The following is a 15,756-nucleotide window of genomic DNA, read 5'->3' as shown; positions in this document are numbered from 1 at the left end:
CCCCACCCCCAACATTTAATATAGATAAACTGGGAGAAGGGAAAGGCAATATCTAATAAGAATTTGATGATATGTTATGATTAATCACATTAACAAATCATAATTTTTATAAGATAAAATGCATATGAATGATTGAATGAGAACCAATATGATTTGTTTCACTCAAATTAAGAAAAAAAAAAAAGAAAAAAGGCAACCAACCTGAAAAAAGGAGTAAGTATGGCCACATTAATTTTTGATGAAACAAACTTCAAGGCAAAAATCAGGAAACATGAAAGAGCATTATACAATGACTAAGAATCAATCTAACAAGTAGACATAACCATAATAAAAGAAATCTACATATAGCTAATTAAAGAACTCCTCAATATAAAAAGCAAACATGAACAGAATTGAAAGGAGAAATATATTATGTCACAATAATAATAGATTTCAATATACCACTTTCAATGCAAGAACATTTAGAAAGAAAATCAATAAAGATACATGAGAGCTCAGTTATTACTTTCAATCAACTTGACCTCACAGAGTAATGCAGAACATTCTACTAAAAAATATAGCACACATTTTTTTTCAAGTGTACATGAATCATTCTTCTGAACAGATCACATATTAGGTCACACACAAGCTCAATGCACTGGAAACATCAAAATAATGTAAAACATCTTCTCAGATCACAACGTTATTGTCAAGGACTGCACTGTGTAGATCACAACGTTATTGTCAAGGACTGCAATGTGTTGTGTATACCTGGTATGCAGATTTATGTTAAACTGTAAGGTGCTTTGTACACATGATAAGCAGCTTTAGTGAGGCTGTAGTCACATCTGACTAAGCACAATAGCGTTGTGCTGAAGTATTGTTTTAAGTATAACTGCCATGCCCAAAGTGTGATAAGAGCGGGAGTCATTCACAAAATGGGGCAAAAAGCCACTTTTGTTATGAGAACTATAAGAGTTTGGTGGGATCCTATACCCTGCAAAGCTGTCTATCACATAAGAAGTAGATATTAGACCCTTCACAGAATAGAAGGAGCTTTAGGAATTTGTGAAAACAAGACCAAATATCTACAAGAACTTTGTGGGAAGTCCTTCTTATAGAGATACAAAAGAAAAGTGAATGGATCATAGCAACAAGAAACAACAGAAAAAGAAACAGAGATATGGTAATGATGAGACCTGGCCTGTCAATAACCACACATAATGTGAATGGAATAAATGCACCAATTGAGAGTAAAAGAGTAGTAGAATGAATAACCCCCCCCAAACTTATCAATATGTTATCTACAAGAGACACACCTAAGAAGCAAAGAGAAAGATAGACTCAAAATCAAAGGCTGGGAAAAAAATATACTAAGCAAAAAGCATCCACAAGAAAAAAGATGAGTAGCAATACTAATCTCTGATAGAACAGACTTCAGGATGAAGTAAAAGATAAGAAAGGGCACAATATAATGATTAAAAGCAGAGTAGAAGACATAACACTGGTTAACATCTATGCACTAAATGTTAGACCTGCATAATACATAAAACAATAATTACCAGAATTGAAGAAATAAATAAACAGTACACTAGTAGTGGTAGGAGTTTTTAACATACCACTCTCATCAAAGGATAGGTCAACTCAAAAGAAACTCAACAAAGGTGGAGATTTAAACTATACAGTAAGCCAACTTGACCTTGTGGATGCATTCCAGACACTACACCCAACTGAAACTCAATTCACTTTCTTCTCAAGGGCAAATGGTAAATTCTCCAGAATTGATCACATATTAGGCCACAAAGCAAGCCTCAACAAATTTAAAAACACGGAAATATTATGAAGTATCTTCTCATACTACAATTCCATAAAACTAGAAATTAACAAGAGGGTAAAGTTTATAAAACTACCCATGTGGAAGCTAAATAACACCCTGCTAGAACATGATTGGGTTATAGAAGAAATAAAGAATGACATGAAAAAGTTCCTAAAAAGAAATGACAATGAAAATACAACATAGTAAAACCTCTGAGATGCAGCTAAAGCAGTCTTCAGGTGCCAGTTCATATCAATAGACATACCCCTAAAAGAAATGAAGAAAGAAACAAAATTAATGATCTACTCAACACTTCCATCAACTAGAAAAAGAACAACAATCTAACTCCACAGCCTCTAAAGAAAGGAAATTATAAAGACGAGCTAAAATCAATGAGACAGAAAATAGAAAAACAATTGAAACAGTCAACAAAACCAGAAGCTGGTTTGTTTTTTTTTTTTTTAAAGGGTCAACAAAAATGACAAATCAATGTCAAACTTAGCAAATGAAAGAAAAGCAGAAGACACAAATAACTTGACTAAGGAATGAGGTGCCATCATAACAGCACCAGAGGAAATTAAATCGATAATATAGGAATATTATGAAAAGCCATACATTGAAAAATTTGAAAACCTAGAGTAATCTGTAAGATTTAGTTACTAACAAAACAACATAGTCTTTTGTTGTTGAATGTCATTGACTCAATTTTGACTCACAGCAATCCTGTATACAATTAAATTAGATTTGACCTGGCAAAATGCTTTGCTTCTGTTGTTGTTGTTATATACTGTTGAGTCAGAACAGATCCCATAATTGATACCCCAGTAAATTTTAGAAGCAGTAAATCAAGTAGGAAGAGATTGCTCATCTTTCTCTCATAGAGCAGCTGGTGGATTAGAACTGTGTGCTCTGGAGATGGTAGCTCAGCTTCTTACCATTAGGCCACCAGAGTTCCATGGCTTTTGTATCTAGTATGGATTAATTGTTTGCACCTCACAGGACCTCCTAAAAATACAGCCTTTCAATTGACTTGTTATTTGTTAGTCGTAGGAGGCTAGATAATTAGTTCACCTCTCATACTTCTCAAATTCCTTATTTTAAATGAGAACTAAACAAGCCTAAGCTATGGTAAGAGATTAGTATATGGGACTTAGTGATGCTGAAGCTGTTGTTGGGTGTCTTTGAGTCAACTACAACTCATAGTGAGGCTATAAACAATAGATCTGAATCTTGCCCTACTTGCCACCATCCTCAGAGTCACCCTCATGCTCAAGCCCATTGTTATCACTGTGTCAGTCCAATTCTTTGAAAGTCTTCCTCTCTTTTCTTGACCCTTCCCTTTCTTAGCATGATGTCTTTTCCTAAGAACTGGCCTCTTCCTGACAAAGGGCATCATTCTGCTTGGATGTCCAGAGTGTGTGAGAAACAGGTTCACCATCCTTGCCTCTGAGGAGCACTCTAGTAGCACTTCCTTCAAGACAGATTTATTTGTTTTTTTGACAGTCTTGGGGATATTCTGGATATTCCACCATCTAGATAAGTACATTTGGTTTGCACACAAACACAGACCTGTTTTTTTGCTATCATAATAGTTGCAACTACTCCTAAATAACCAAAACTCCCCAAAATTTGGGTCTCAAATGCCATAATGAAACAACTGTGCCATAGACATGCCAAACACCATAATGGCTACCCATCATGTGCAGTGTTTGGTGAAGCTCCCAGATTGAGTTAAGTTTGGAAGCAGGAGTAGCATCTACTTTCTAAACCGTATGCCTCTGGAAAGTCTATGAACTTGGAGAAATGACGATAGTTATAGAAAGATTTCAGGCCTTTTGTATCTCTCTCTCTCATCTATCTATCTATCTATCTATCTATCTATCTATCTATCTATCTATCATCTATCAGCTCCCTTGTATTTAAAAGTTGGTTGGGCCCGAGGGTCTAGCTTTATTTTATTTCGGAGGAACATTCATCTAAGTTGTACAACACTCCTCTGTCAGTTTGCTGCACTGAGGTAATCTGAGTTTGCTGTGATGCTGAATCTTGTGCCATTGGGGGGGGCGGGGTCAAACACTACAATGACTGTCTATGGTGGATAGTGTTTGGTGGAACTTCCAGTTTAAGGCAGGTATGGAAGCAGGAGTGGCATTCACTTCCTAAACCACATGCTTCTGGAAACTTTATGAACTTGGAGAAACAAAAATAATTATAGAAAGGTTTCAGGCCTTTTGTTCATAGGGTTGCTATGAGTTGTGCTTGACTCGATGGCAATCAACAACAACAAAAACAACAAAAGAGGAAACAGATAAGTTCCTACAAAATCTTTCCCATAATGACACAGACAGATGTAGAACACTTGAACAGATCCATCACAAGATGAGAAATTAAGCAAGTCATAAAAAGATTTCCCCATAAAAAGAGTACTGGACCAGATGGCTTCACAGCTGAATTTTACCAAACATTCAGAGACTGTCTACCACCAGTTTGATCTAAATTATTTAAAAAAAAAATAGAAAAAAACGAAACACCTGTAGAGTCATTCTATGAAGGAAACATAACCCTAACACCAAAACCAGGCAAAGATATTACCAAGAAAGAAAACTATAGACCAATATCTCTCATGAATATAGACGTAAAAATACTTAAAAAAATTCTAGCCAATAGAATCCAAAAGCACCAGGATCAAGTGGGATTTATAACAGAAATTTAACAATGGTTCAACATATAAAAAAAAATCAATGAAATTCATAACACTAACAAAACAATTAACAAGAACCAAATGATCCTGGCAATTGATAAAGAAAAGGCATTTGACAAAACCCAACACCTTGTCCTAATTAAGACATTGAGCAAATAGAAAGAAATTTCCTCAACATAGTGAAAAATACACATACAAAATATAAAACCAGTATCATTCTAAAAGTGAACAGAGACCAGACAAAGATGCCCACTGTCACCCCTCCTATTCAATATCGTATTGGAAGTACTTTCTTGGGCAATACAATAAGAGAAGAAAATAAAAGCACCTAGATCAGCAAAGAGATGATTAAACTAGCTCTACGTGCAGATGATATGCGAGTGTACAAAGAAAACCCCAAAGACTCAACAAAAAACCCATTAGATTTACTAGGATAGTTTAGTAGAGTGGCAGGTTATAAGATCAATATCCAAAAATCAGTGGGATTCCTCTACAGTAACAAAGATAACTCAGAAAATGAAACCAAGAAAGCAATACAATAGATACTTGGGAATAAACCTGACTAGAGACACAAAATATCTGTATAAAGAAAACTACAAAACACTTCTGTGAGAAACAATAAAAGACCTAAATAAATGGGAAAATGTTCCCTGTTTATAGATAGGAAGACTCAATATTGTGAAAATGACAATCCTTCTAAAAGCAATCTCCGTGTTCAATGCAATCCCAATACAGATACCTTATTCATTTTTTAAGGACATTGAAAAGACAATTGTTAAGTTTCTTTGGAGAGTAAAAAGACCCAAAAGAAGCAAAACACTTCTGAAAAACAAAAATGAAGAGGGAGGAATAGCATTCCCAGTCTTCAAAACCTACTACACAGCTGTAGAAACAAAAACAGTATGACATTTGTACACTGACAGGCACATTGAAAAATGGAACAGAATTGAGAACCCAGAAATGCACTCGGCTATCCATGGCAACCTGAAATTTGACAAGGAAATCAAAGCTATCAAATGGGGAAATGATAACCTCTTCAACAAATGGTGCTGGCAAAACTGAATTTCCACCTGCGGAAAGCTGGAACAGGATCCACATCTCTCACCACATACAAAAATCAATTCAAGATGGATCAAAAACCTGAGGGTAGAGCCCCAAACTATAAAGTTTGTAAGAGACAAACTGGGACCAAGCTTAGAAGGCCTTGTCTATGGTATAAAGAGGTTGACAAATAACAGCTAGAAATGTACGATCTGGAGAGCATAAAATTGAGGCGTGGGATCTTTTAAAGATGAAATTCCTATGTGCTTAAAAATATTTTTCTAATAGGGTAAAAAGAAAACCTACCAAATGGGAAAAAAAACATTTGGCAAGACAAGAGTCTCACAAAAATTTTCATGGAATCCTATAGATCTTTCACCAGAAAAAGACTTATACTCCATTTACAAAATGGGCAAAAGACATGGAAAGACTTTACATAGAGGAAGGCATTCGGATGGCCAACAGACACATGAAGAGATGCTCAAAATCACTGACAATAAAAGAGATGCAAATCAAAACCACAATGAGGTAGCATCTCATCCCAGTAGCAGTCGCAAAGTTTAGCATGGCTGCAAGCAATAAATTTTGGAGAGGATATGGAGAGGTGGGAACTCTCATACGCTGTTGGTGGGATTGTAAAACTCTAAAAGGCAGTTTAGCATTTTCTCAAAAAGCTGAACATAGAAACTATGAATGATCCAGCTATTCCACTACTAGAAATATACCCCAAGGAAATTAGAACTGAGATGCAAATGGAGATTTATACACCAATGTTCATAGCAGTGTTATTCATCATTGCAAGAATGTGGAAACATCCTAAATGAACTACAACTGACTGGACTGAGAAATTATGGTACATTCACACAATGGAATACTACGCAGTACTATGGTGAAATGATTTTGAAAAATATCATGTAACTTCAGAGAGACTGGAGAGCATTATGCTGAGTGAACGAATTCAGTCAAGTAAGGACAAATAATGCATAAGACCATTATTATAAAAATAGAAGGTTAACTAGTGAAATATGTATTGGAGGGCTCAAGGGGGAGAAGGGGAAGTAGGGAGGTGAGGATGGGCAGGGTGTAAATCACAGGGTCACACAGTTTGTTGGGTGGAGTTAGGGGTAAAGGAAATGGTAAAGATCTGGTGGGGACATGAAAAGGTCTAATAGTGATTAATTTTATAAAACACAACATATGGAAATGATTTTAGGGAGCAGAATATCAATGAAGGAAAGTGTGGAGGAGAATTTTCTTCTTCTTCTTCTTCTTCTTCATCATCATCTTCATAAAAGAAAAAAGTTTGGTGGGAAAGTTCCCAGGTGGTTTGCAGTAAGGCTCGTGATAATGGCTTGTGGATAATGGCTTGTGGTATAGGTCCTCCTTGCAGTCTATGTAAAAAGAAAAATAAAAGTAAAGTTTACATCTCCTTGCTTCTGTTTATTTTCTAATTGGCTGTTGAACCTAAGCGTCCAGAGTTAGGTAATTACCTCAAACCTAACAGTTAATGTAATAAGCAAAATACCTAACCTTAAACAGACAAAACAATGCAGTATGCAAAAGTCAAACATAACCATAAACATCATAAACAAAATTTAAACATGATAAATGGGACTGTGAGCAGGAGACACACCTGATCTGAAGAAGGGCAGCAGGAAGCACCCGCCATCCAACAGCACTAATGACACGTCTGATGCATTGGCCTCAACCTGCTGAGGAGTGGAGTGAAGACGCTAAGTCCACCTCCAAAGCCCTAGAATGGATGTAGGCTCCAATAAAGACTTCACAGAATTAAGTGAGTGAACCTAGGGTCTGGGAACACCTATAATAAACACTGATAACCCACAGGGCTGTGGATGCCTGCCTCCCCCCTGTGTAAAGCCCTGGAAGTTGTGGAGGCTCTGATACTATGGTTCCTTACAGTGTTAAGGAAGCAGAATAATGAGCTGTTAGTGAAGCAGCGAAGCTTCAGGTGTTTGTGTTAAACTGGGGATGAGCTAAAGGCTTGGGTAGGCTTTTGAAAGACAGTTGGAGGGAGTGCAAAAAGCACAAACTTCGTTTTGCTTAAAGGTAACTCTTGAGGTTGCTGACTGCAAACCAAGAAGCAGCCCAGGCTATACAAGGAGACAAACAGGAGAGTCCATTGTAAAAGCGTCTCTTTTGTAAGTGTGAACTGATTTACTGGCTGCGGGAGTTAACAAGAAGAAAATTGACCAGCAACCAAATGAAATTTTATTAACACTGAAAAAGCAGCTCTCTCTTGTGGGAGAAAAAAAAAAAAAGGTCTCCTCAATCCAAACTAAGAATGTGTATGGTAAAATCTGTAATATAAGGACATCCTCCTCACCTCCTGGTGAGATTCCTGGCATGGTCAAGCGATACAGATTGCTGCATGGACGTGCTGAAACAGGACAAACTATGCTCCTGCTGGAGCAAGCTACCATAATTTGAACTACTCCTCACCTATGTAACTCCCCTTGTGGCCTGTAAAGAAACCAAATGGAACATGGAGAATGACTTGACTATGGTGGTTTTCATGCTGCAATGCCCTCTTCAGTGGACTAAATGGATCGGTTAATTGTGCGAAGAACAATAGTGCAACAGTGGACTTTCATCAACTATGATACACCACTGAGGAGGACCCGAAGCACTTGCTGTGGAAGGTTCTCACCACTGAGCAGATTGGCAGCATCGTCATAATGGATGGTGAAGAGATTGAGATTGTTCACAGTTTTGGTTTGCTTGGATCCACGGTCAACACTCTTAGCACCAGCAGCCAGGAAATTAAAAGATGTATTGCAATGGGAAAGTCTGTGGTTAGAGACCTCTCTAAAGTGCTGAAGTGCAAAGATGCCAGTCTGGAGACTAAGGTGCGCCTGATACATGCCATGGTCTTTGCAATCACTTGCTATGCATCAGAGAGCTGGGCAATGACTAGGGATGATAAGAGAATGGATGCCTTTGAGCTGTGGTGTTGGAGAAGAGTACTGAATATACCATGGACTGCTAGGAAAACAAATAAGTGTGTCCTGGAGAGAGTGAATCTGGGCTGCTCCTTGGAGGCAAGGATTCTGAAGCTTCATCTGACATACTTTGAACATGTTGCAAGGAGGGACCAGTCCTTGGAGAGGGACGCCATGCTTGGAAGGGTGGAGGGACAGTGCAGGAGAGGAAGACTCTCGACTAGATGGATTGATTCAGGGACTTGGGTAATGGGGGTGTGTGTGTGTCGGAGATAGTGAGATTGGCAAAGGATAGGGCAAAGTTAGGGCTGTTGTACAGAGGGTCACTAAGAGTCACAGGCGACTTCATGGCACATAACTACAACAACCACATGATACACCACAGGTTGGTTGCACAAGAGTTAGCAACTTGGTTCCATCCTCCTAATGTAACATTGGTTTATTATATTAATAATGTTAGGCTAGGCTAACGTAATCTTAGGTTACACAATTTGACAGGTGGGTTGTCATCTGTTCACCGGCAATGAACAGCAACACCCTAATGGGGGTAAACATGACAGAGATACACCACTTCGGGAGCTAATCAGAGTCAATCCAGCTCAGTTTTACTGGGGGCTGCAGCACAATTATATACGAGCAGGTAAACAGGAAGACAGGATAGGGTGGGTTTGCAGATGTGGGACATGTGGATTGGTTAGGAGAACCTCAGCCTTGTGCAGACTACTCCCAGCTCAACAGATGCGGAAGCCATCTTCCCAGGTGAGCTTTCTCAAGCCAGTACAGCCAAACACACAAGAGCTTTCTCTATCCCATATTAAAGGCCATCGGGAGGCTTGCAGTTATCCAGAGCTTAGGCAATCTGTCCTGGCCAGAGGTCCTCCTTTCCTCCTCAACATTCCCCAACAGTGGGTGGGGTGAAAATGGGAAGGACCTTTTGTGAAAAACAATGTATTTAAACTTTGTAAATAAATCAGAATTTTAAAAAAAAAGCAGTTACAGTTTAAAGCAAGCATTTGAAACATGGGGGATGGGAGCCGTCTCAACAAGTTCCAGGGACCTGGTTGGTTTGTCAAGTTTTTGTGAGGTGGGGTAAAACTAAGGTTATTCCAGAAATTGTAAAATAAAGTGCAAGCTTACCCTAGACTCACTACTGTTAAACAGTTACAGGCTTTTGTAAGTTGCTGGGATATTGGAGAGTACTCATACCCCAGCTGGCTCAGATACTAAAACCCAGTCAGCTATTACAGATGCTCACGAAGAACTGGGGAGACGAAAAAGAATGGGCATTTAATGCTGCAGAAAGCATGGTAGCTCAGGCACAGGCCTTGCAAGTATGTATCCTATTTTGTCCTGTTGAATTTATCAACCACTGGTGGAAACTAAGGGTGGGGTTGTTGTGTACTTTCCAGTCATGAGCTGATCAAAGGCGAGGGAGGAGATTGCCCATGGAGGAGCCGGTGGATTTGAACCATGCCTTCGGGATTGCAGCACAGCTTTTCGCCACTAGACCACCAGAACTCCCTTGTTGTTGTACCATAGAGTCAAAATCCTATAGCTGACCCTCTGGCTGGTTTTCAGAAGCAGGTAATTACACAGGAGGAGATTGCCCATCCTTCTGCTAAGCAGCTGGTGGTTTCAGGACTGTGATGCAGCTTCTTGCCACTAGGCCACCAGAGCTCCCTTATACACCCCTGAAGAACAATTAGCTGCTGTTTATGATGCCTTGCAGGCCAGTGAGGCAATCACTGAAACTAGTAAGATCCAGGTCACAGCTAAGTATCTTATAATGGGGACAGTTAAGTCTTGAGATACTATTCTTTGGTCAAAAGTAGCTCAAATACCTACTTTAGTAAAGTGTGGAGCTTGTTTGGAACAAAGAGTTCTGTTAACTAGTAGTCCTCTTTCATAAGAACTACAACAGGTTGCCTCACTTTTATAGGCACAGAAAAGGACGTACCAGTGGAAGAAAAGGAGGTAGTTAGTCCCTGTTCAGCAGACATGATGACTTTACGTCCAATGACTTAGTATACAAATGGGTCTAACTGGGCATAATTCAATGAATGAACCACAGTTGCCATGGGGATAAATGTAGATAAGATTATGGCTAAAATCAGATATAGCCAGGGTGCCCAGTAGGCAGAGTTAAGAGCAATCTAAATAGTAATACAGGGCAAAAAAGGCCTCCTACATGTAACCAGTAACAGTTGGGCTGTCTACAGAGGCTTAACGTTATGGTTACAACAACAATGGTTGATAAATCACCACCTTCTATGGAGAAAAGAAATATGAAAAGATCTGTGAACCTGAATGTCTTCACTAAGTCCTTCACAATCAGATAATGCACTGTACAATTAAGCAAACTAGTAAAGACAACAACAGTAACAACAACAACAAAACCACCTAAAGGCCATGAACTCAAACCACATCTTACAGGGGTGGGTAAAATATTTGGCTTTGCTGTGAGGTTGCTAAACGAGTAATCAAAAAGAACAGGACTACTCCCTTTAAAGCCTCTTGAATGAGCATCAAAACTCACCAATCAATCTTGTAGTTAAGGACGGTGCAAATGAGCCAACGTATCCCTAAATAGGAGAGTGGGGCAGTGTACTTCTACACTCCCTGTATCTCCAGACCCTGGAAACGTATGCCAGTGCACATGACCAGATATATTAAATAAGTCTAAGAACATGAATATGCTTTTTCGTTTCCCCTCTGGGGTGACACATGGTGTGTCAAAGCTCTTACATAGGTCCTTTCATCTAAGACAGAAAAAGATGGTTTTTTAGATTCTGGGGCTTCGTCTGACATACTTTGGACATGTTGCCAGGAGGGTCGGGTCCTTGGAGAGGGACATCATGCTTGGGAGGGTGGAGGGACAGCGCAGGAGGGGAAGACCCTCTATGAGATGGATTGATTCGGTGACTGGGGGGTAATCGGGATGGGTGTGTCAGAGGCGGTGCGGTTGGCGCAGGATAGAGCAGGGTTTAGGGCTGTTGTGCATAGGGTCGCTATGAGTCGGAAACGACTCGACGGCACATAACAACAACAACATGCAGAACTAAATTTTTCTACCCCAGGAACATTTCTGTAAAGCAGAAATGGCATACTCCAAATCAGACAGCTGGTTAACTGCCAAAAAAAATTTATGTATGATTATTACTAAAATAACTAAGGCTCACAGCTGGTGGACCACCAGGCAGTATACTACCAGCACTCTTGTTGATCTCTTCCTGGTTATTTGTAACTTTGTAGCAGATATAGGTGGCCTTGTTCCTGGCAAATTGGTTTAGGAGATGCACTTGGGAAAAAAGCGGTCAACCTTGCCCAACCTGCCACACAATTGGAATTCTGTATATCAGCAATGGCGTTAAGAAAAGCAAACAGCCTGGTGTCTATATTTGTTCGAGGTGTCAGTGCCACTGAAGTAAAATAAAAAAAATACCTGCTTTAGCTGAGCATACTGCAAAAGTGATAAATAACTCAGTTAATAACTAAGATTGTTGTTGTTGTGTACCATCGAGTCAGAACCAACACATAGCTGACCCTCTGGCAGGTTTTCAGAGGCAGTTAACCTCATGGGAGATTGCCCATCCTCCTCATGCCTTTGGGATTGCAGTGCAGCTTCTTGCCAAGAGTCCACCAGAGCTCCCTAACTAAGATTATTCAAATTAAAAACAACAACAACAACAAAGTGTTATAGGTCATGAGGCCTTAGACCTGTTAACTTGCTGTCTAAGGAAGTCCAAGAAGCCCCTTTTTGGGCCTGACTCTTTCAGAAATCTGCCTTTGGGTAAGGGGTGAAGTGACAGGGGCTGCAATGTGTTGTGTATGCTTGGTAGACAGCTATATGCTAAACTATAATGTGCGTGTATATATCATAGGTAAGTTTTAGCCACGCTGCAACCATGTCTCAGCAAGCACAGTAAGCCATGCTGAACCATTGTTTTAAATGTAACTGAGCATGGCCAAAGTGTGACAGTAATTCACCTTTGTTCTGAGAACCATAAAAGCTTGGTAGGAAATTTCCCTAGTGGCTTGCCGTAAGGCTCGCAATAATGGTTCACAGTGAAGCCTGGTATGGCGCCTCCATGCAGTCTATGGAAAAACCAAAATGAAAGTAGTGTTTAAGCCTTCTAGAATTCCTTGCCCTCTTTGTTTATTTTCCAATTGACCACTAAACCTAATGGCATTAGGTATTTATCTCAAACCTAACATTTAACATAATAAGCAAAATGTTGGATGTACCATTGAGTAGGAACTGACCCATAGCTGGCCCTTCCTTCAGAGGAAGGAGATTGCCCATCCTTCTCCCGGGAAGTGCTGGTGGATTTAAACCCTATGCCTTTGAGATTGCAGCACAGATTCTGACCACTACATCACCATATAACTAACCTTAAACATAACAAAACAGAGCTATAAGGAAAATTCAAACACAACAGCAACCTTGTTGTTGTTGATATGTGTTGTTGAGACACCAGCAACTCAGAGTGACCCTATCTATGTACAACAGCCTCTGAAGTCTGCTCTATCCTGAGCCAGTCTCACTGACTCTGACACACCTACCCGCATTGCCCCAGTTACAGCATCAATCCATCTCATCTGGGGTCTTCTTCTCCTGTATGGTTCCTCCTTCCTTCCAAATATAATGTCCTCCAAAGACTGGTCCTTCCTGGGCACTGGAGGAAGTATGTGAAATGGAACATTAAAATCCTGGCCTCTAAGGAGAAACTTGGTTATACTCTTTCCAGGACAGACTTGTTTGTTTTCTTGGCTGTTCAAGGCTCTTTTGTAACACTCAAAGGCATCGTTTCATCTTCTGTCATCCTTAGTCATTATCCAGCTCTCTGATGCATAGCAAGTAATTGCAAAAAGACCATGGCCTGGATCAGGCACATCTTAGTCTCAATACTGACATTATTGCTTCTCAATACTCTGGAGAGGTCCCTGACAGCTATAAAATTATAAATAAGTAATAGGAAGGCTAGTGGAAGAAAGTCAGATACGTGGAAACTGAATAACACCTTGCTTCAAATAATAGGGGAATAGGAGAAATAAAATGTGAACGAAGAAAATTTCTTGAAGTCCATGAGAATTAAAACATAACATCATGTAAACTTTTAACATAGGAAAAGCATTGTTCACAAGTCAATTGATAGCCCTAAACTTAAAAAAAGAGTCAAAATAATTATCTTAACATAATAAAGAAATTAGAAGGAAAATGACAAAAAGTATGCACTTTCCAGAAGAAATAAAATAATAAAAATTAGAGCAATAATACATGAAACAATACAAAGAATCAACAAAGCTAGAAGTTGATTAACAAAATTCACAGACCACTTTTGTATTTAATACAGGGAAAGTAAAAGAAGATGTTAATAACATTGATAACAAGTGAAATGGGTGACAACAGAATTAATGAAAGAAAAATAATCATGACAGACAATTATGAAGAATTGTGTTTCAAGAGATTTGGAAATGTAAAACAACAAGAAAAATTTCTAGAAACACATGATCTATCTTAAAAAACAAACGAGGTAAAAAAATTTGAACACTCAACAAATAAGTAAACAAGTCATAAAAACCACTCAACTTTCATCAAAGGACAGAGTAACAAGAAGAAACTTAACAGAGATACAGAAATGTTAATAAAACAACCAACTTGGCCTCAAAGATATACGCAGAGCACTCCACTCAACAAAAGCACAGTGCACATTCTTTTGTCATGCACATAAATTATTCTCTAGAATGTACAATATGTTGGGACAAGCTTCACTAAATTTATAAACAATGTAATAATACAAAGTATTTTCTTGGATCACCATGTCGCTATGAGTTGTGCTTGACTTGATGGCAATCAACAACACAACAGATAGGATATAAGATAGATTAAGGAAAAAGCAATAGACATAGACAGGAGATCAGTACAATCTCACTAGAGAAGGGGGAGACATGAAGAGGTATGCAAGAGATACAGACATATATAATCCTGCACTATCAGTTATAACAACCTTTAGTCTACAAGTGGTACATAGGGAGACAGGCAAGACAGTTATTGTTAGGTGAAGAGTCTGCAGTCATGATCCTTTATAAGTTTATCAGATGATAGTTTAATAAAAATATCCATGTATATGGTAGAGCCAACATATGGCAAGGTTCTATGAATTTATCAATCATAACAAAATACTTTGAGGGAATAGATTACTTCTACCCTGGGGAACATTAAGGTCACTTGTAACACTGTCCCCGACCCCCAAAAATATATTCTATCCCTTACTTATTTGAGAGGGGATTTCTGATGGCTTAGTGGTAAAGAGTTGTACTGCTAAAACAAAGATTGAATACACCAGTTGCTCTGTGGAAGAAAGATGAACAATCTCCTTCCATGCATTTTATAGCCTCTGAAAACTTGCTGGAGGATGAATTTGAGTCAGTCCTGACTGGAGCGCACATAACCACCCAACAACTAATTTGAGTTATGACTGGGGTCTTAAAAACTTATAAGCTGTCGTGCTTGCTTCGGCAGCACATATACTGAAATTTGAACTATACAGAGAAGATTAGCATGGCTCCTGTGCAAGGATGACATGCAAATTCGTGAAGTGTTCCATATTAAAAGAAACAAAAACCAACAAACGAAAAACAAACTTATAAGCTGTCATTGTCATCCTGTCTGGAACTAAGAAGAATAATTAAGAGTACCCAAATTAAGACAGGTGAGGAAGAAGGACAGACCTTCTACTCCAGAAATAACAGCCTTTAAAAAATGCTATGACAATAGAGGACGGTTAGATTACACTAGCAGATATGGCATTGTAGGTGGAGCCCCAAGTGTGCTGGGAAACATAAAGGAGGAAGAGCAGTTGCAAGAAGACCAGTGATTGGAACATGGAATGTGAGAAATATGGATGTAGGAAAATTGGACATTTTTATGGAAGAAATGGAATGCACAAATATTGGTGAACTGAGATGGATTTGCATGGGACATTTTGAATTGGACAATCATATGATCTACTCTGCCAGAAATGAAAAGGCATGGAAAATGGGCTCACACTCATAGTTAAAAAGGAGGGATCATTTCTAGATCCCTCTTAATATACAATATTGTGAGTGACAGGGTAATATGCATACAAGGAAGACTTCTTAATACCACTATTATTCAAATATATACACCAACAATCAGAGCCAAAGAGGAGAAAAGAGAGATTTCTACAAACTTTTTAAAAAAAAAAGATAATTAATTTCAATGAAAATTTACA

This window comes from Elephantulus edwardii, unplaced genomic scaffold (genome assembly GCF_000299155.1).
Source record: "Elephantulus edwardii isolate Elephantulus edwardi_28Jun2011 unplaced genomic scaffold, EleEdw1.0 scaffold00168, whole genome shotgun sequence".
Lineage (NCBI taxonomy): Eukaryota > Metazoa > Chordata > Mammalia > Macroscelidea > Macroscelididae > Elephantulus > Elephantulus edwardii.
The sequence above is the reverse complement of the archived record's forward strand: the minus strand, read 5'-3'. Positions refer to the sequence as shown.